Source organism: the organism of the source record quoted next, unplaced genomic scaffold (assembly GCF_019419815.1).
Source record: "Pyrus x bretschneideri cultivar Hongxiangsu unplaced genomic scaffold, Pyrus_bretschneideri_v1 Contig21, whole genome shotgun sequence".
NCBI lineage: Eukaryota > Viridiplantae > Streptophyta > Magnoliopsida > Rosales > Rosaceae > Pyrus > Pyrus x bretschneideri.
Genome location: NW_025999513.1, coordinates 4,171,375 through 4,193,083, shown reverse-complemented (window position 1 = coordinate 4,193,083; position 21,709 = coordinate 4,171,375). Strand labels below are relative to the sequence as shown.

Here is a 21,709-nt window from a genome sequence, read left to right as displayed (position 1 = left end):
GCATTAATGGAGAAAGAGAAAATGGGAAGAAAACCATGGAATTGAAAATTCCAGAAGAAAAAAATGATAAAATTTAAGAAATGAGCATTAATCATGGTGACCCAGATCTAGAAAACCGGTTGTTTACCCAAAAATTGGAAATGATTTTACCTTTCGGTGATTGAGCTTTGTGTCTCCTCTCCTCTTTTGCTTTCTCTCCCTCCTGGGTTTTGGCGATTTGAAGAAATTGCGATGGGAAAGAAACAAAGAAAGAAAACAAGACAAGCAAGCTTTCCCTTCCCACAAGTTTTGTCCTCTCGGTCTCCGATCGAACCCATAAACTTTAGGATAGTAAACTGAAATTAACCTTTAAATTAAAGTAGTAATACTGGAAAAATGAGTACTCTTCAAGGGGGATTAAACTATTTGGGATTCACCTAACAATTTATGGTTAGCAAAACCGCAAAAATTGAAGTTTATCAATTGTTAGGTGATGACAAAGATTTGGACACGTACATGGTACATGTTAGTTTCTTAAATGTTTATAACAAGGACACGTCGAACACGTAAACTACCGACCCTTCTAATCTCATATTATTTTCACATACAATGAGCAGCGGAAAATAAATTAAACATTACCCAGTATTAACATCATATGTCAGGCTGCAGATCTGCTGTCCCGATTTTGATGTCTCGTTTATGTCTCCCTTCTTATTTGATTGACATGTGTCCACTACTTAACCCAGTAACTAACACCGTTAACTTTCAATATATTTAAATAATAAAAAAATTAAACATTAAAGAAAAGATAAAGAATGCCGGCAGCAAAAGTTCGACCCTTTTCCCCTTCTACTCTCGCTCCAATCATTGATTCAAGAGCACAGTGACGAGGTTGCTGTTCAGAAGCGACGGTTGAGAGAGGACGTGTGATTTCATTGAGGGGCGCAGGAGAGGGAGTGTGATTTCATCGACGGGGCGCAGAAGTTGACGGAGATGGAGGATTTCGTGAGGGAGAAGGAGAGGGAGTGGGATTTCATCGTCGGGCACACTAGGGAGAGGACGAGAAAATTGAATTGGGCGAAGGCGGAGGAGCGGGAGGCGGCGGAGGGGTTTGGGAATGATTAGGGAAATGGATTTGAAAGAGAGTGATTTGGGTTTGCTTGAGAAGGTAGTGGAGGAGTCGACCCTAGGTGAATTGGGCTACTACTGACGACGCCTCATCGGAATCATCGTCCTTCGAATTCTCCGCCGTCACCTTCTTCTTCGCCCTTGGCTGGAACTTCTGAAGCCAACTCGTCGCAGAATCCACGACTGAAAATTTACAGCCATCTTCCTCCATGTAATTCAATCCAATCCTATCCAACTTAATTTTCAAGAAATATGAAAAGACATCCTAAAGAAAACAAAAAAAAAACAGAATTTGGAAATGAAGATGCTAAATTGCTGAAACAGAATTTGGGATGATGTGGTTGGAGGGGTGGCTGTCGGGTAGAGTTTCTTGGGGTGGGGTATCGGGAGTGTTTTTAATTTCTTTAATTTTTTATTAATTTTATAAAAAGTTAACAGTGTTTTTGTGGAGTTAAATTGAAAGATATGTGTCAAAAAAACTAAACAAGAGACATATAAGAGACATGAAATTCGGGACAGCAGATCCTAAGCCATGTACATATGCAAATCCTAAGGAGTAAGCACTTCCCATGTATTTATTTTTCTCTTAATTGTGCATGTAATTTGTTTGGACCGAAATTGGGCATAGGGCTCAGTCACAGTCCAATCTTTTGAAACAGCCTCACTTTTTGGTCGGAATTTAATTTTGACATAAATAAACAGTAATCGATCTAAAATTTGAAAGTACTTTTGAAGTGGCAAGTTTGGGCAGCAAGACCACCTTTGTTCACACTAGAAATGACGTTTAGCAGGAAAAAGCACTTTTCAGTGATAAAACTCGTAAATTCAAGCGGATCAAAGCTTAAGTACCCAAGTGGGGACTCATTCTTTGCCAACAATCATATCATAGGATGAAAGGAAATGTATCGAGCTCGAGAGGCTTAATTCATAAGGAAGAAAGCTCTAATAAAAGCTGCAGGACAATTAGAAAAATGAACGCTTAACTGAAACAACCAAAAAGACTTCTAAAAACTTTGCAACTTTTCATACATTCCTTTAGTAGTTTAAACACTTCCTTTATAGTTTTAGCTATGCTACCTTCCTGTTGTAGTATTGATTTTCTTGCTTTCAATTTCCTTTCCCACGTTTGTACCTTGTAATTGCAAACAGCTTGCCTGACATGCCTCTAAGTTTGCTTGAATAGGCTAAAACTTTTTCCGATCATTTGTATTTGTCATTTACTTTCAAGCTATTGTCTTTCTACCCAATTTATTGCCATTCTAATTAACACTTATGAATCTGCAAGCTTTTTACCTTTAATTCTTGCTTATTATCTTCTTTGTTTTACTTTCTGTCTTACTTTTTCATAAATGATTGTAAGCTGATTTGGATCACTGATGATCAGTTTGTGATTGTGTTTTTGGTATTTAACATAAAAGAAATTTAAAGTCCAGTGTCTTCAAGGCATAGAAAAGAACTTATTATGGATTCAACTCTTCCATTAACAATCTTTTGATTACGAGGCTCAATGAACCTGTGGCACAAGCAAATGATCTATAAAACATCTAAATTCCATCTACAATATGTTGTGGTCAACAGTGGCACGCCTAACATTTTATTAACTTTGTAAAATGGCCTAAGAGCCTAATAAAGGCTTCACTAAGGTACATTTCAAAATTAACAGGAGAGTACATCACTCACGCATGGGAAGTTGTGAGAGATTCTTACAAACCGAACATAATTTAATTCATGTAGACACGTACGTGGTACTGTTTGGGCTAGATCTGTCCCTTACATAACTCCCATTGTCTTGCCTGTCGGGCAAGGTTTGTTGCTTAGTCTTCTGCAATATACATTTATTGTTATTTGAATGGTGTCTTTGTGGAGCCTTTATTAGGCCTTAAGGCTCACAATCAAAACTAACATAGATCTAAGCATGCCATTGTTCTTTTGTCTAACAGATTGTTTACTTGATTGTTCAATTAATCGATTTCTTACCTTTTGATCAAGGACTTTCATTTAGAACATCAGATGTTCGTTCACAAAGAAGTTCAAGGTCATTTACATTAATTCCTTAATTATTAGCTTAGGCGGATGGCAAGGAAACAAGAGTAATTAGTTTAATAGGATTAATCGTAACTAAAACTTGAACGGAATTAGTTAAAAATAACATGAGGCTTAAACTAAAGATACAGAAATAACAAATCTATTCTACATAAATACAAATAAGGAGATTCAAGCAAGATTACAACCTTGTCGGCCAAGGTTCGTCTTCTTGCAGACACCTCTCATTGTATTTGACAGTGATTGCAATCTTGGAAAAGTAAATATAAATGAGGTTTACTAAAGGGATTCGATACTACAACAAAGGGAATGGTAGCATAGATTCTAATAGTAGACAAAAGAGAACTTTATACGGTGGACCTTGCGGTTTGAAAGGGACAAGGGATGAACAAACTAGAGCTTTTTTTGTTTTTGTTGTTGAGTGAATTGAGAGTTGCTTGATTGATTGGTTAAGAGAACGTTTTTTCTCGTGCCCTTCATGGCTTTTGTAGACTTTTCTAGCCGATTGTCCAAGCCTTCCCTTTTGGTGATGGCTTCCAGAGCACGATGAGTCATTATCAACTTTTGTTAATTACCTACGCATGCCACGGAAAAGTGTTTTTTGTTGAGGGTGAGCTATCCTCTGTCACTTTTCATTTCTCACATAAGCTTGTTGCCTATTCGTTGTAAAAAATGATTTTAAATTCCTCCTGGGCTACCAACTGTCCGAGACTAACCCCTTTCTATTTTTCGCATTCCTGGGCTTTCAATTGTACTAAGCCCAACATTAAATATCCACCCAAAAGTGCCCCCTTTAGTCATTATTAATTCTGCTAATCAAGACCTTGATAATGATTAAAATTAAATGCATACCGCAATTGGGTATTAGCGCCTTTTATCTTAATCGTTTTAACTAAACCTTTGCACTAACCCACGACTTCCAACGTTAACTACATACCTGTTATATAACTTCTACTTTACTCTTTTCGGCCATTACCTTCAACAAGCTTAATTCTCAAAACTACCAAATTCTCTTGATTTTTCAATCTTTCCCTAACTCAATCTTTAGAGACTTTCTTCATCTTTTTTCTTTGAATCCAACAATGGCTCCCAAATCACGCTCAGCATGCAAGTCTAGAGAAGGTATTGTCATTTTTCATCGTCATCTCAACAACCTTCACCGGACATCAGGCTAGTCTTAACCTCCCCATCTTCTTTCTTGAAGATAGGGCCCACTCTCTAGGACCTAAACCACTAGAGTTCTTGTTGCTGTGGAAAGCAACATACCTTCCAAGTAATGGTTCACCTGTTGTCCTTATGAAGCTAAGGAGGGCATTTCTGCTGCCAAATGGTCGAATTTCAAAAGAGGTTTTCCTTCCATGACCGATGCAGCTTGGTCAAAGTGGGTGAACGAGATAAAACCCATCTGGAAGGGGAAATGGATGGCAAATGGTATTTATGAGCTAATCATGATGTCCAAGATCATCATCCCCATCAAGCATGAGCTTCTACCAACTGCTATTATCTTCTTTAACAATGAAACGAACACTTTTGACTTCAGAATGGGCCCAATGACCCTAACTGCTCTTGATATGGCTTAGGTGTTCGAGCTTAAGCCGTCGGGCAGATGCGTGGACATTACTCCTGATTGGTCCTCCCCTTCTTAACCAGCAACTAGAAGTTCTGAAGCCTCGTAAGACATTGTGAGCTTGAAGTATAATTCCATAAACTTCAAAAGTTATGAGACTTTCCTTTCCAAGCTTAATCCCTTTTGCCAAGAAGAATTTATGCCCACCATCCCCTTCTGCTGGCAAAGCCCAAGAACACATGCATTTCCTCATCTATTGGTTGAACAAACATGTGTTCCCCAACAAGTCCAAGGGAGTAAAGTTGGAGTGGATCCCTTTGGTAGAAGTCCTGCACTCTTTTGATGATGTGGCCACAAAGCCCTTTATCCATCTCTATCATCTGCTCTATGAGATAACCAAGAGACAGCCCTTCAAGACTAATCTCAACGAAGCAACCTGAATGGTCCAAATTTGGCTCCAGTGGTACTCGACTTCCTCTGAAGTAAAACATGATCAAACAAATGAATTTTGGAGTGATTCTAATTGGTGGATGTTCATCTGCCTTTCAAAATGACTGTGTCAAAATTCCAGATTTTTCTACCAAGCCGTTTGACCATGGCAATGAAATTAAAGCCCAGTGCGCAGCTTTCTTAGATTGATGTTTCTGGACGTTTTGAGTATTTTAGAGGTCAAGATGGCATATTTTGAGGAAGATTCCTTCTGAGGATTTGTAGGGGACGTCTTCAGATTTCAAAAGAAACTTTTGGGACCAAATCGGAGTTGATTTGGTCAGTCAAAAGTGTGATTTTCTGAGAACTCCGAATTCTAGTTCAAATAGGAAACCTTTTATTTTCTGTTTTATCATTTAATTAGGTTTCCTAGTTTTATTCTAAGACCTTTTACTAGGAGGATTTTAATTAGAGTAGTATAAAGAAGGCTTGTTAGCCATTAGGGTTCTTTACGCAACATTGAGCAAGGAGAACACACGCATCAATACTTTGCTAGGTTTTGAAGATTCAAGTTTATATTCAAGGTGTTTTCAATCCATGATTTTAATAATATTTTGTTTTATGGTTGTTCGTAACTAGTTTCGTTTCCTAGGGCAATGCCTTGAGCCTTAGCATGAATATATAGTTTTTATTTAATTGCTTATGATATTATGCATGCATGCTTTGAATTATTAATCACTGTGCATTAAATTGTCTCTATATCTTAATGCTTAGCTACCATTAGGATGTTTAGATAAGTAATTGGATGCAATTCGATCGGAATACCACCAGGGGATTAAGTATTGCTTCTTGTGGTTGATAGTTATAATTTCACCTAAGATGAATACCACGTCTTAGGGGTTGCATGGTTTTTCAAAGGGTTTTCACGAAGCGTAATGAGTCATGCATATTTATATTTGATATGAATACCACAGACGAATTGCATGTTTGATATACGTTCTAGCTTGAATACCACGAGTAGAATATGCATTAGGAAAACCTAACCTTCAAAGTTGCATGGGTAATTCATAAGTAATTGATAAATCTACATAGGATTGTTAAGGGGACGGTGGAACCCTAGGTTTTTACAATTTTGTTTTCTTTATTTTGCTAATTTCTTTAATCATTTTAATTAAATTCGTTTTTATTATTTTTAATTTCAAAATCAACTTTTCCAATCTTTGTTTTCAATTAATTAACTAAGAATTTGGTTTTTGCATAAATTATTCATTCAATCCTTGCAGAAAGCGACCTTGATTGAGCTGTTTGTACTACAACTACCTTGTTCTCTTGCAAGTATTTTTAAGTGTTTTTATCCTACTTTTGCAGGTGGTAAAAATATCTATCAGTACTTCCTCGAATTTCGAGCTTTAAACCTGGAATTGCCTGAGGGAGTAGCTCATGCTCGAATTCTGGCAGAAGCTCTAGCTACCAGGCACTCAACTTTCTCTTGCCTCTACTTCTTCAAGATCTGCAGAACTAGAACTGACTTGGAATGGGGTGCCTCTGTGCTTAGGAGGTATCATTGGTTCTTAGACAATTTTTTCCAAGATTCATTAGGGGCGGATGCCAGCAGATTCTGCAAGGAAAAGTTCATGAGCTGTATCCAACAAAGAGATTTAGCCTGGTGAGTAAGGAGTGGAGGTCTACCACCTAAACTTTTGTGGTAGACAACTGGGATTCAGGTAGCTTATCTCAATTTCTTTCTTTGATTCGATTCAGTGTGGAACTTCTTGTTGCCTCGATCCTCTTCTGAGGTCATGTTTCGGGCAAGCAGGCGCAACCTGGAAGTGATGAACCACCATCAACTTTGAGTGTACTGTTCTATTTACCACTTGGTGGGAAGCCAAGTGGTAAAACAAATATGATGGGGACATCATAAAAGCCCATGACAGGTTATTCGGGCAAGTTTTCTTCAAGTCTTTCCCTAAACATGAAGAATTTAATAGTTGGAATGAGGCTATCAACGAGAAAAAACTAACTTATGTTGATAAGTAACTCATCTTTCTACTCCCTTCCTTTGATTATATGATCTTTATCAATGTTAATCTTGTTTTCTTCATTTTGTAGCTCAAGGCAACCCTAACGAAGCAATCTTGGGCAAGAGGAAGAAAAGGCTACTGATGCCCTGATCTTATAAGAAGCCACCGCTGAAGCTACTAGGCAATGGGCAGGCCCGATCCAAACTCTTGGAGAAGCTGAAAACATCTATGAGATGTTTAGTGGATCTGAGATAAAGGCTGAACCTGAGGTAGAAACTAGAACATCTCGTTGAGCCAATCCTAAAGTGGTTGAGTCATCTGATTCAGAGCTCGAGAAGAGGTCTAAGGCTAGGCATAATGTTCCTGCCCCCAGAGCTACTCCAACCAGGAAAAGAACAAGGTCACAGATTTCTCAAACTGCTCAATCTCTTATTGCTCTTCCAGCTGAAGTAGGCAGGAAGAAACAAAAGTCTACCAATAAGTACTCATTCCTTAAATTTTCCCACTCTGCTAACTTCTCATAGATATCAAACTCATTGCATTTTTCCTTATGATTAAGATTGCTGTTAGTAAGAAGCTTGACTTTCCTCCTAAGAAAATGAAAGCCAGTGAGGAAAGGCAGCAAAGTGACAAGGAAGTTTTGTCCAAGATTTTGGAGGAACTGAAGGTAATCACTATTTGAACACTCAATATCTATTTCCTCTTCAATATTTAACCCTCATATACTAACTCTAATTGTTTTTATTTTATTTTATTAAAAGCAAGCTTCCAAGGCAAAAGGAATCTCCCAGGAAAAACCCTCTTCACCTCCAGCCCGACCTGTGCATGTTTCTCCTCCTTAGGTCAAGCCTTCAGAGGTACATTCTTTTTCTCAAAACTTGTTACTTTTCAAATTCTTAAGATCCAATCTCTAACCCAACTTTTGCTATTTTTAGATAAGGAAAAGCACTCCAACACCTACAACTCAGCAAACACCTACTCCATCTCCCTCTCAAGTTCCTTTAGCCATAGCAGTGACTCCCACTTCTCAATTTAACCCTACAACTAGAGAGTTGTTTCATTTTGTAGAAGATGATAGCACCTCTGTAATTTTCTTCTTTTAGATGCTTTTCATTTTAAGATCTCTTTTTTTGGACCTAGTGCTTTAAACTTTGTCTTTGTCAGTCTTCACCTTTTCCAGAAGCCACCAAGTCTCATACACCAACTATTAAGGAACCAATAGTCCCTGAGATACCAGTCGTCTCAGAGGTGACTAGTCTTAGTGCCTTCCCTGCCCTATCCCTATCAAATCAACCATCTCATCTAAAAGCAACTACATTAGAAAACCTTACAACCATGGCTCAAGGCTCTACTAAGGTATACTTAACTCGACAACTTGTCCCCTTTCTCTCATTATTTTTTTTATTTCAGCTTAAGGTTAGCCTTTTAACGTATTCCTTTTGCATCTAATATGTCTCTGGCAAGGGTTCGAGCAAGCTTTCTTAGCCCGCTATAAGCAAAGTGGTTCATCTTCGACCTCCTCGGGCTACTGGAGCTTCCGGGATTCCCATCCCTAGGCCTAGGAAGGTGGTTGCTACCGAATCTTCTTTCTCCTCTACTACTGCTGATGATATTGCCACTACTGCTGCTGCTACTTCAAGTGGTGCTGGCGTCATGCCCCTCCATTGGCTTCTCTCCCAGCCACAACCTCATTGCCCAAACTAGTTAAAGAATTCGGGCAAATCAGGACTAAGCTAAGATCCCCAATGCGCCATTCTAAGTCTCAAAACATTCAAGATCAGTGCAAGATTTTCAGAAAATGGATGCAGATGGAATTTTCTGCCTCATTCAGTCTTAGGACACTTCAAGATGCTGAGAAAGCTCTAACTAAGTTGTATCAGTCCAAGCAAATGACCAAGGTGCAATATGAGTCCTTCCTCTAATTCTTTGAGAATCTGAGGGCTTTGAGGAATCATCATCTTAGGCCTGAGAGGCAGGGCAATCGAGTGAGGTACTACAAAGATAAGCATGCTCGGACTTCCACTAACCTTCAGCAGCTTATAAAAGACACCCGGCTATGGATGATAGAATAATGGTGGTGGCAAAAGAAATTCAAAAATTGGAGGAACAGCTTTTTGCTTTAAAGGATGAGCAAATAACCCTCTTCAACAAACTTTACAAGAAAATAAATGAGGTGAAGAAAGTGAACCAGGAGATGGAAAAATTAGAAGCTTAATTAGCCAACAGCAACATAGCTCTAAAAGAGCCAAGTTGCATCTTCACCATAATGCAGACTTATTATTCTAGAATAGCTGCTCTGGCCAAGGATGTAAATTTGTGAAACAAATCTTAGCTTTTGTATTTTCACAATCATTAAATAAAAAGACTTTCCATTGCTCTGCTACTTTATTTGCTCATTTATAATTGCTTGTCATTTTACCCAAAAGAAATTTTTTTTTTTTTATTTTTTTAAATATGCAAGGAATCTCTGGAAAACCACTTTATGACAACTTCATCAATATAACAGTCTCTAACATCCCAAAGAGTTGGGTGATACTTCTTCAGGAACTTAACATTCACTACTACAATATTAGCTTTAGGTGGTGGATATTAGAAAAATCATGTCGGATAAATTATATCCGACACATCATTTAATTAGTGGTGGATATTAGCAAAATCCTGTCGGTTATATCCGACATAAAATCCTGGCGGATATTTAGTGGCAGATATCAAAAAAATAATGTTGGTTATAACCGACAATATTTTTTAATCTTTTTTTTTTAAATATTTTTGACAGATTCTGGCGGTTTTTAAGGTAATGGTGGTGGTTATAACCTACAGAAATTGACTCTTTTATTATTTTACTTTCTGGTGGTTATTATTTTAGTATTCTGGTGGTTATAACCGACAAAAATGAAAATTTTATTATTTTAAAATGTTATATTGATTAAAAATAAATAAATAAACACATATTTTAAATATTTTTTTTTTCACTCATGACCCTAAAGTCTAATGAACCCAATTCCCACGAGCCATAAATTTTCTAAGAGAATAATAACAACAGACTACAATCTGAAGCGCTATCATTTTTGTAATAAGGATTATGCTCCCTCACAGGCAAGCAACAAGATACAAAGAAATTCAAACAATTTTTTTCAATGCGTCACAAAGCACATTGTCTAGTACATAAACACACATGAACATCTAGTGTACTCTATCATGTTTGATTTTATTATTTTAAAATGTTATATTGATTAAAAATAAATAAATAAATAAACACATGTTTTAAATATTTTTTTTTTCACTCATGGCCCGGTAGGATATAACCGACACGAACAAAACAAAATCTTGGATGACCGCAAGAATAATCTTTGAATGTTTTTTTTTTTTTGCGATTTTTAACACATCCTATCTCGGAGTTTATACAAATGTATTTGACTGTTGGATCGTTGAAACTAGTTTCGTAGAATGCATATCCTATCAAATTGATAGATTTAACAAACACTTAAGAGTTAATGTTATACTTCCATTAAGTATAAAATAAGATTTATCTACTAGTGTAAATATTTTAAATTGAAGATCAAATTCATTCATTGCATTCTTATAGGATCGAGGAGTGTAGCTGCAAAAAATCATCAAAATCAGAGCTAAAATAACTGTTAAATTGTGATTTTTCGTTTATAACTATTGAAAACTTTTGTTCTGTTACCTAATCTCTAAATGTTTGCTTTTTGCGATTTTTTACGTATGCGATCTCAAAGTGTGTACAAACAAGTTTGACGGTTGGATCGTTGAAAAACGTTTTGTAGAATGCGTATCGCATCAAAATGGTAGATTAAACCGACACTTAGAGTTAGTGTTACACTTCCCCATCAAGTATAAAATAAGATTTTGTAGTATCCACTAGTGTAAATATTTTAAATTGAAGATTGAATTCATTCAATGCATTCTTATAGGGTCGATGAGTGTAGCTGTAAAAATCATCAAAATCGGAGCTAAAATAACCGTTAAATTATGATTTTTCGTTTATAACCATCAAAAACTTTTGTTTTGTTACCTAGTTTGTTTTTTGTGATTTTTTACATATGTTATATTGGAGTGTGTACAATCAAGTTTGACGGTTAGATCATTGAAAAAAGTTTCGAAGAATGTGTATCTCGTCAAAACGATAGATTAAATAAACATTTAAGATTTAATGTCGTACTTCCATTAAATATAAAATAAGATTTTGTGGTATCCACTAGTGCAATAAATTGAAGATCAAATTTATTCATTGCATTCTTATAAGGTCGAGGAGTGTAGCTGTAAAAAATCATTAAAATCGGAGCTAAAATAACCATTAAATTGTGATTTTTCGTTTATAACCGTCGAAAACTTTTGTTTCGTTACATAATCTCTGAATATTTCTTTTTTACCATTTTTTACGTATGCAATCTCGGAGTGTGTACAAATAAGTTTGACAGTTGGATCGTTGAAAAAAGTTTCGTAGAATGCATATCACGTCAAAACGGTAAATTAAACAAACACTTACAATTAATATTATACTTCCATTAAGTATAAAATAAGATTTTGTGGTATCCACTAGTGTAAATATTTTAAATTGAAGATCGAATTTGTTCATTGCATTCTTATAGGGCCGTGGAGTGTGATCAATCAAAATTGGAGCTAAAATAACCGTTAAATTGTGATTTTTCGTTTATAACCGTTGAAAACTTTTGTTCTGTTACCTAATCTCTTAATGTTTTTTTTTTTTTTTTTGCAATTTTTTACGTATGCTATCTCGTAGTATCTACAAACAAGTTTGACGGTCAGATCATTGAAACTAGTTTCGTAAAATGCATATCTCCGTTAAATTTGCCTAAATTTTGAAGTGTGAGAAAAGTAATTTGTGCTAAAATTTTATTTATGTTTTTCAAGTATTGATTAGATAATATTTAGTTTGTATGATGACATTTTCATTGTACAATTATCTTTTTGTTTCTTTCTTTCATATTTTACATGGGTTATTATCTGTTAAACCAAACAATTATTTATTTAATTTTTAAAAATGCATTATATTCAAATACATATTATTTATTTATTTATTAAACCAAACAGTAATTATTTTATTTTTTAAAATCGTAATAAAATTTTGGGAGAGAATTTTGGGGGGATTTTGCCGCCATTTTTTGTTCTATCAGTTATAACCGACAGTAATGAAAATTTTCTATCGGTTTATATTTTAAAAAATATTTATGTCGGTTTTAATCGACAGTAATAAAAATTTTCCAACTTAAAACCCCTTTATCTCTTCATTTGCGCCGATGCCTTCTCCCTTCTCCTTTCCTTCTCCCTTTTCTCCTCCTCGCATTTCCTTCACTTCTCTTGTGAAAACCTATTTTTGGTTAGGTTTCTGTGAAGTTTTAAGATCAGAAAATGGGATCCTTCCCCACTTCCAACAGCCGACCTTCTTTCCTTTTCTACAAATATCATCATGACCTTTTTGTCTTTTCAACAGCACCATCATTACTTTTTATTAAATCTCTATCACTTCTTCTCTCATGTCCCATCCTCCCAATTTTATTTTATTTTTTCTCCCCATCAGCCAGTTCTCTTCCCTCACATCTTTTTCTCTCTCTGACACACCCCACTTTCCTGTGCACTCTCCCCTCCCTCACGTTACTCATTCTCAGCCACTTAATCTTTCTTTATTTTATCTCTCTTTCCCTCAAACTTTTTCATTTCATCTGCATGCATAGAAAGCAACGTAGAGAAGCAGGGAAAGAGGCCGAGAGTATGAATAAGAGCAAAGGCTCTCGTTTGTTATCATGCAAATGAGTTAGTATGCATGTAAGCTTAAGTTATGGAGATTTTTAGATAGGTTGTCTTGTCAAAGCTCGAATTATCAAGGTGAGTGGGATCTTACATCTCTTCTCTTCTTTTCTGCTCTCTCCTCATTTCCTTCTCCCTCCCCCCTCCCTTCCCCCTTTTCTCCTAATTATTTATTTCTTCGATTAAAGTGATGTAGGCTACGACGAGAAGCGGCATAATTTGATTCGGAGAATCGATTTCGCTTGGGCTGTGGAGAATGACGAGAACAAGAAGCAGAAGAAGAGCTTGAAAGAGAGCGCGGTGACACAGTGGCAATGGCAGAGCATAGTGGAGAACTTACAGCTGGCGCACCAAGAGCTCTCCGTTATCATAGATCTCATCAACACTGTAAGTATTTCGATTTCGAGGAGAGATTCATTTGAATGAGCAATGCTTGCTGTGATTGAGTGATTCTAATGAAATGTGAATGTATGCAGGTAGAAACAAATGATGCTGTAACAATTGCTAGCATGACGCGTCCTAAGTCGCTTCCTAATGAAGCTATGTCTGATTTTGATGTGAATATGGAAAATACAATGAATGCAGGGGATATGATGCAAAAAGTGGTTGTTTATATTTTTTTTATTAGTAGTAGATTTTCTGTCGATTTTATCCGACAAAAAGGCTTTTATTTATTCTTATTAATAAATTATGTCGGTTATATCCGACAGAAATGCTGACAGAAGTTCTGTCAGTTTTAGTATTTTCTGTGAATCGAATGGCATGTTGATGCAAGAGGGAAGATTGTTCGTGCCAAATAATGTGGATTTAAAGAAGGAAATTTCTCGATGAAGCACATATTTCGGCTTACGCCATGCATCCAGGAGCTACAAAAATGTATCATACCATTCGACCATTCTATTATTGGTCGGGCATAAAGAGGGAAATAGCTGAGTACGTGAGTAGATGTGCTGTTTGTCAGCAGGTTAAAGCAGAAAGGAAGAAGCCGTTTGGGTTGTTGCAACCGCTTCCCGTTCCCGAGTGGAAATGGGAAAATATCACTATGGATTTCGTGTACAAGCTTCCGCGTACACATAACGGTTTTGATGGCATTTGGGTGATCGTTGATCGACTCACTAAGTCCGCACATTTTATTCCAGTGAGAGAGAAGTATTCTTTGAGTCGTTTAGCGGAGTTGTTCATCTCAAAGGTTGTGAAATATCATGGTGTTCCGGTGAGTATTGTCTCGGATCGGGATCCACGATTTACATCTAAGTTTTGGGTGGCTTTTCAAGAAGCTTTGGGTACAAGACTACTTTACAGTACGGCGTATCATCCTCAGACGGATGGACAGTCAGAGAGAACTATTCAGACTTTGGAGGATATGTTGCGAACTTCGGTGTTGCAATTTGGTGATGCTTGGCACCAGCGGTTGGATTTAATGGAATTTGCCTATAATAATAGTTTTCACTCGAGTATTGGCATGGCGCCATTTGAGGCATTGTATGGTAGAGCTTGTCGCACACCGTTGTGTTGGTCAGAGGTTGGAGAAAGAGTCTTAGTGGGTCCGGAGATTGTTGAGGAGACTACTCAGAACGTTCAGGTAATCAAGTCTAACCTGAAAGCAGCCCAGGACAGAAAGAAGAGTTTAGCGGATCGGCATGCTACGGATAGAACGTACGAGGTTGGAGATTGGGTATTTCTGAAGCTTTCACCGTGGAGAGGGGTAGTGAGATTTGGGAAGAAAGGCAAGTTGAGCCCCAGGTACATCGGACCATACATGGTCACAGAGCGAGTTGGTGAGGTAGCTTACAGGTTGGAGTTGCCTCCGGAGCTAGCCAGGGTGCATAACGTTTTTCACGTGTCTATGCTCCGACATTATGTTGCTGACCCATCTCATGTAATACCTCCGCAAACCTTGGAGATTAATCCAGATTTGACGTATGAGGAGGAACCGGTGACGATCATCGATTGGAAGGAGAAGGTTCTGAGGAACAAGACGGTGAGTTTAGTGAAAGTTTTGTGGAGGAATCATTCGGTCGAGGAAGCGACGTGGGAGACAGAAGATCGGATGAGGGGATTTGTATCCTAGATTGTTCTTTGGTTGCTAGGGGTGGTTTTTGGTTGTTTTGAATTTCGGGGCGAAATTCTATTAAGGAGGGTAGGTTGTGACATCCCGTCCCAAAATTCATGTTAACGTACGTGTGAAATTACAACTTTGCCCCTAGTACGTTTCGTTTACGTTTAGTGGTTGTTTCGTGTGGTGTGGGCATGTGTTGGGCCACACACACACCCACACTCTCACACTCACTCTCTCTGTCCCTTTCCCTGTCTCTCTCTCCCGTGTTTCCTTTCCCTTTCCCTTTCTTCTTCTTCTTCCTTTGAATTGGTACGGACACACACACACCTACACTATTTCACCACAGATCAAACAATCTAAGCTCACAATCGAGATCGTGAGGTCGTGGGGAGCAAGATCATACCAATATCAGGTAAGAACTTCGACGTTTTCACGTCGATTTCACAAGGTCCGTTTTAGTCACTGTTCATGCAAGATTAATCTAGTTAGTTTTTGGACTTTTGAAGCTTGTAGATGTGTTGGTGAGGTCCCAAGGAGCTTGGGGAGTGCATCGTTGGACGGAATTGGACGTCGGATTAACCTGGTTCGAGTTTGACCGGTTTTGGTAATTGGTGACAGGTGAGTTTTCGTGAGTTTTAGTCCTTAAAACTTATATAGACGTGTTCTACTAGTTCTAAGGGTTAAAATGGTGCAAGAATCATGAAAAATGGTGGAAAAACGAATGAGAAAACGCGAATTACAGGTTTTCCGGCGACGGCGCCGGAGTCTCGCCAGAGAAGGTGACGGAATATTCCGTCAGAATTCTGACGGAATATTCCTAACGGCGTCAGTTGACGCCGTCCGTGTGCACCGCACGTGCCTGCGCGTGGCCGACGCGTGTGGCCGTGCCTTGGCCGGCGCGTGGCGGCGCGTGCGGCAGAGAAAAAAATTTATAAAAATATGGTTGTGATCCTGAGGTTGTGTAGAGCACGTTGGTATATTCATTTGTCCATTTTGAGCAATGTATGAGAAGTTATTTCGAAGGGAAGTATGTGCTTTAAAATTACGTTTTTATAGTTGTTTCGCATATAGGTGTATGTATCCTGAGGACGAGCGTGCTCCACTCGAGGCAAGGGGGCTACGACCCTTCCACAAAAAAGTGAGTGGGCTTTGGTTGTCCGTATATACCTATATACTATTATTTACCCAGAAATTGATTAAATGTTATTAGTTATATGCCATGTGTTATATTATCGTTCCTTATGCATCATTAGTTGCTTATTAATCGTATATATATACGTATGCATAATTGGTGCTGTGGAGCACAGGTAAGTACCAGGTAGCGTTATTTCATATATGCATTTACATAGTGATTAGAGATGCTTAGAGAGCTCATAACCTGCACCCCCGGTGTTAGTGCTCCCGCCCAGAGTAGGGCACAGCCCCTCACGTGTCGTTCACCTCCCGCACCATACGCTCAGCTTGGATCCAAGTTAGGTGCACAGTCTTGTCGTACAGACCACTTTACGTGGTTCCGACTCGTAGGTGACCCGCGATTATTCGCACAGCCCTCACGTGATCGTAGCACTAGAGCGTTTATATGTATTACACCCAGGCCTGTCGTACAGACCACTATAGGTGGTTCCGACTTGTGGGCAGGTTTAGTTATTGAGATTGAGATTTGAGCTCTAGATTCAGCCGTACAGGTCACTTTAGGTGACTCCGGCTGCCAGTGACATGTTATTGATACGGTTTATACCTGAACACTTGCATATCATTATGAGGCTTTGACATGGCATACCTGTGAGTATAATTGGCATACCTGTGAGTATGATTGGCATACCTGTGAGCATGATTGACATACCCTTGAGCATGACTTGGCATATCTATGTATACGTACATACGTTTATTTTCTGGGAAGTATACAGGTTTTACGGCGAGGGGTTAGAATGTATTTTATGAAATGGTTTTCAAAGAGCTTTGTTTTTGCCCACTCACGCTTTTGTTTTGCGCCCCTCCAGGTTCTAGTAGCTTAGCTGGTTCGGTGGTTTTCCCAGAGGACGTCCCGGCATTTCTGACAGACACTCACCGATGTAGGGTCACCTTCGGGTGTACTATGGTTGTATCATTTCTTTTGGACTGCTATAGGCTTTATGCTCTGAATTCAGCGTCTCACTTACGCTAGCACTTGTCTTATCACATTATGTATGCTAGTTTTTAAATTATTCGTACTTTTATATTACTTCTATTAGCTTCCGCACTGTGCACATGGCTACGTCACTTCCACGTGACGGCCAGCATGCCCTGATCTCGGTCGGGGTGTGTCAACAATGTCATCAATGTATACATTCATGTTATGCCAAATGAGGTCATGAAAGATAGCAGTCATTGCCCTTTGATATGTAGCACCCACGTTTTACAACCCAAAGGGCATCACAACATATTACATATTCATAAGCCCCTACGTGTCCAGGACACCTGAATGCAATATTTGTATGTCCTTTTTAGCCATTTTTATCTGATTATATCCAGCATATGTCATCCATGAAAGATAACACATTGTGTTTTATGACTGCATCAATAGATAGGTCAGTCGTAGGGGGTAATCGTCTACTTTATACTTTATACTTTATGCTTTGTAGGTAAATTACAAAAGTATCTACTTTATACTTGTCTTACCATCATCTGTTCCATTTCTTATATTTGTTTGACAATCATTATAGGTAAATTATTTTGCATGTATACATAAGACACATTTTGTTATTATCATTATATCTATGTGAAATAAATTACCTATATTTTAAGTAGAATATAGGTAATTAGTTAACTTTGAATCAATTGGCTAAAACGTCCTTTTATTTTGTAGGTAAATAATTTTGCATGTATTATTACATATACTAGGCACATTTGTTATTATTATGTGTTTTTTGCAATCAATCAACATTCATTTATTATGTAGGTAAATTATTTTGCATGTATTATTACATATGTTAGGCACGTTTTGATATTATAATATATATGCGTATGCAAAAAGCTTAATTAACTTTTGAATCAAACAGTATTTATTTATTCCTTTATTTTGTAGGTAAATTATTTTGCATGTATTATTTTACCTGAAACTTATATTGTTATTTTATATATGTAAAATATTGGTAATTTTGAATAAAATAACATTTGTATATTTGTGAAAAATACCAATTTACCTGTTACAATTATTTGAAAAGGAAAAAAAATGCGCATTTTTACATAAATGTGGAAACAACTATATAAGGAATCAAAACTCTATTATCATGTAACTTTTGTTATTAATATGTTGAAATCATGACACTAAAATTTTTCTTTTCCAAATCTGCATAAACATTTCAAAACGTTTAATTGAATGAAATAATATAAAATAAATGTAGATAACAAGTAATAGACCCAAAGTCAATGATATTAGGGGTAATTTAGACATACAAAAATACCCATTTTGCCAAGTCATTCTTAATTATAGATATTGCTTAGTTGGTGCCTAGTCAATGGGCTTTTATTAGAAACTTTTACAATTGTGGGTTTTAGTTAATGAAAATTGAATTCCAAGGGGTATACTCATATTTTCAGTATTTTTTATTTATAGCACAAGTAGAAATCCCGACAACCCTTGCCAAAAACTGTGTTTTATTGCTCTCTGTTAGAAAAAGTTACAAGGAAATTATGATATTCTTCTAAGAAGCACATAGACAATTAGGTTGAGGTGCATGTATCTCGCTCTCTTGAAGGATATTCAGGCCCACTGCAGTTGAGAAATCCATGAATCGATGCAAGAGTATATCATTTGACTTGACATCCCCTCCAAGAGACAACAACACAATTGAATCATTGTGTGACTTAAACCTACTATGCACAAAAGGAAGAGTTCAAAGCTCCACTACACGAACACTCTTCTTTGACTAGTAAGTAAAAACAAAACGACAGAAGAAAGGAGAATAATTGATGTAGAAGAAATTAGGTAGTAGGATAATAAATAAAAATTTGATGAAAAAAATGCTACTAATTATAGGTTTAAACCAACCTTAGCGAATAGAGTAAGAAACACAAATTAACAATAAAAGAGTTACAAAAGATACATAAAATGAAAGGTTAAAAGATTACATTTTAATTTTCCAATAACAACAAATAATGACAATCATCTTAATTTCCCACTAACAATAAATAATGACAATTATAAGTAACTTGATATTAAAAATGCATCAACTCTCTCTCTCTCTCTCTCTCTCTCTCTCTCTCTCTCTCATTCAATCATGGCTACGCGTTTCTGAGTTGTACACAGAAGCTTTTATATCACTTGCTAGCGACAGCAAACGAGACCAACCCTAGCTAATACCCAAATACAGATACAAGACTACAAAAACTTGGTGCTCAAGCCATAAAAATAAAGGGTAATGCTAGGGAAACTAAATTTGTAGATAAAATTTTGTAAACTAAATGACATAAAAATTGATAATTGGGTTACTACTTAAGTGTTGATTAACGTGCTTATTTTTAATTGGTGACACATCATTTAGTTTGCAAATTTAATCTAAAAATTTAATATGGTTAGTATTACTCAAAAACAAATGCCACCGCCAGCAAACAGACATCGAAGAACAAACAAAAATGACCTAAATTTCCAAGAAACTACGGATCGAAAACAAGTAGAAACAAGTTGCCAAAACGAATTAAAAAAGTACAAGAGTCAAGAGAGGATTATGGATTTTTCTTTTTCTTTTGGAATAGGGTTGGAAATGTGGGGTTTGATTAATTCAAGTTGACCAAGACAGCGTTCTTGGCAGGTTTCTTTTCTTTTCAGATACTTGCAATTGTTTTTTGTTTCATGTGAGGCATTATCTTCATTCAACACTGCAGGTGTCCATAGGAACTTGTGGTTGGCATTGCGTTTTTTAATCTAAAAGTGCCATCATATACTAGCAAGCCAATTTCATTGCATGTCCTCTGCTTCGAAGATTAGGATTGGGCATGCATGGTTCACTCAATAATTGCCTTGTACTTTAAACTACCATGGATGATATTTGTTTTTTAGGCCTACCACTTCAATCAAGAAAACATAAAAGGGGAAACACAATAAACGATCGGATGTCACATTAATTGATATTTCTCTTTACGACATTCGACAAACTAACGATATTCATGTTACGACAGCAAAAAGTTTGTTACCAGGCCGACTACCTAAAATACAAAACACGCCATTTTGGTAAAACCCTAGCTCTAGCGCACTGTAAATTGATATTGGTTCATGTCACTTTGCAACTTGCAAGTTCAAACAAACTTGTTGATTAAAAGTGGAGGGATCGGAATAAACCAGAAAAATTGGAAAGAAACCCTAAAAACACGATCAGAAGAATGAAAAGGAAAAAGAAAAACCCGTGAACATTTAATTGTGATAGCAGTGGCATGACAACCCTCACACCACCGTAGAGTGGACTGTCCTTTTATGCGTACCCGACTATATGACAACTTAAGATTCTAAGCAAATAGATAGCTGCCACATTTGTCTGTTCTTTCTATTGTCCTTGTTTAGCACAAATTAACGGATGAGTTGAATGGACGGTGTTAGGCATCGTTGAAGACAACGGGAATTTGCTTACCATTCCAATCAAACTTAACTTTTTCTTCCATTAGAAATCGACTAAAGTATAACAAGATAGAAGGAATAGTGCTACGTTCACGATCTTAACTTCGTTTTGTCTTTCTGAGAAAACAGAAAAACAAAAAAAAAAAACAAAACAAAAAAAACAAAAAACAAAACAAAAGGTTTGTGCATACCATTCACTTGGTAAACCCTAGACTGGTGTAGCTATATCTTCAAAGTTCAAACATTCAGTTGCTTAAAGTCTTTGATCAAAAGAGTAGAGGTTTGATGAAGTCAAGTAAGGCATAGGTTTGTATCTATAGAGAGTATATATGGACACCATAAAGTTTTTTTAATACTATCTCCTAAGTTTTATGATATAACAATATAAAATATATTAAAGAATGGAGAGTTTGAGAATAAGATGTAATAAATTGTATTGAAACTGTGATTTACAAGATTCAACTATAAAACCTCATACTTATAAGTGAAAAAGAATATCACCATATTTCTAATAAACATAACGATTCAGTTAATATCAACACTATAAAAACATTTAGTAACCACACAATCAGAATTTTAAGTAACACCAATTAAATTAATTAACTACTAGTAATCCCATGATATTTAATCCCATAATATTACTCTTCCACAATTTTTAGATTCGATTATTCATTCTCCAGAAATATCAAAAAGTATGACCAATTTTCCCCCTTCCTTAATGTAAAATATTTGTTGTACTAAAAAATATGATCAATTGCCACTTAGTACTACGGTCTAGTAGTATTCTTCTTCACTTGTAACTGAAAGGTCTTAGGTTTGATTCTCGCCAAAGGCGAGTTTGAACCATATTATTACTAGTCCATTGTGAGGCTAAGTCACCCCTTCCCCTAATGTAGATAATATCGTTTGTTAAAAAAAAAAAATATATATATATATATATATATGGCCAATTGGCCTCTCTAGGCTTTTCATCTAAAAAGCAAATTGCATTTGCCGTTTTGGCACCCTCTCATTGACATACATGAAAAATTAAGCCCCAACTCTTTCTCCCCCTTTAATAAAGTTGATTTTAACCCTCATTATGACGTTGCAATGAAGCTTAA

At 36.7% G+C, this 21,709-nt stretch overlaps 1 long non-coding RNA gene across 1 annotated transcript; it reads left to right on the top strand.

Annotated features, from left to right (window-relative positions):
• The first annotated feature begins 12,484 nt into the window (after window positions 1-12,484).
• On the top strand, window positions 12,485-13,223 carry LOC125477321. The gene is made up of 2 exons (XR_007258456.1): window positions 12,485-13,035; window positions 13,146-13,223. It is a non-coding gene; the product is annotated as an uncharacterized LOC125477321 (long non-coding RNA).
• Window positions 13,224-21,709: the final 8,486 nt, after the last annotated feature.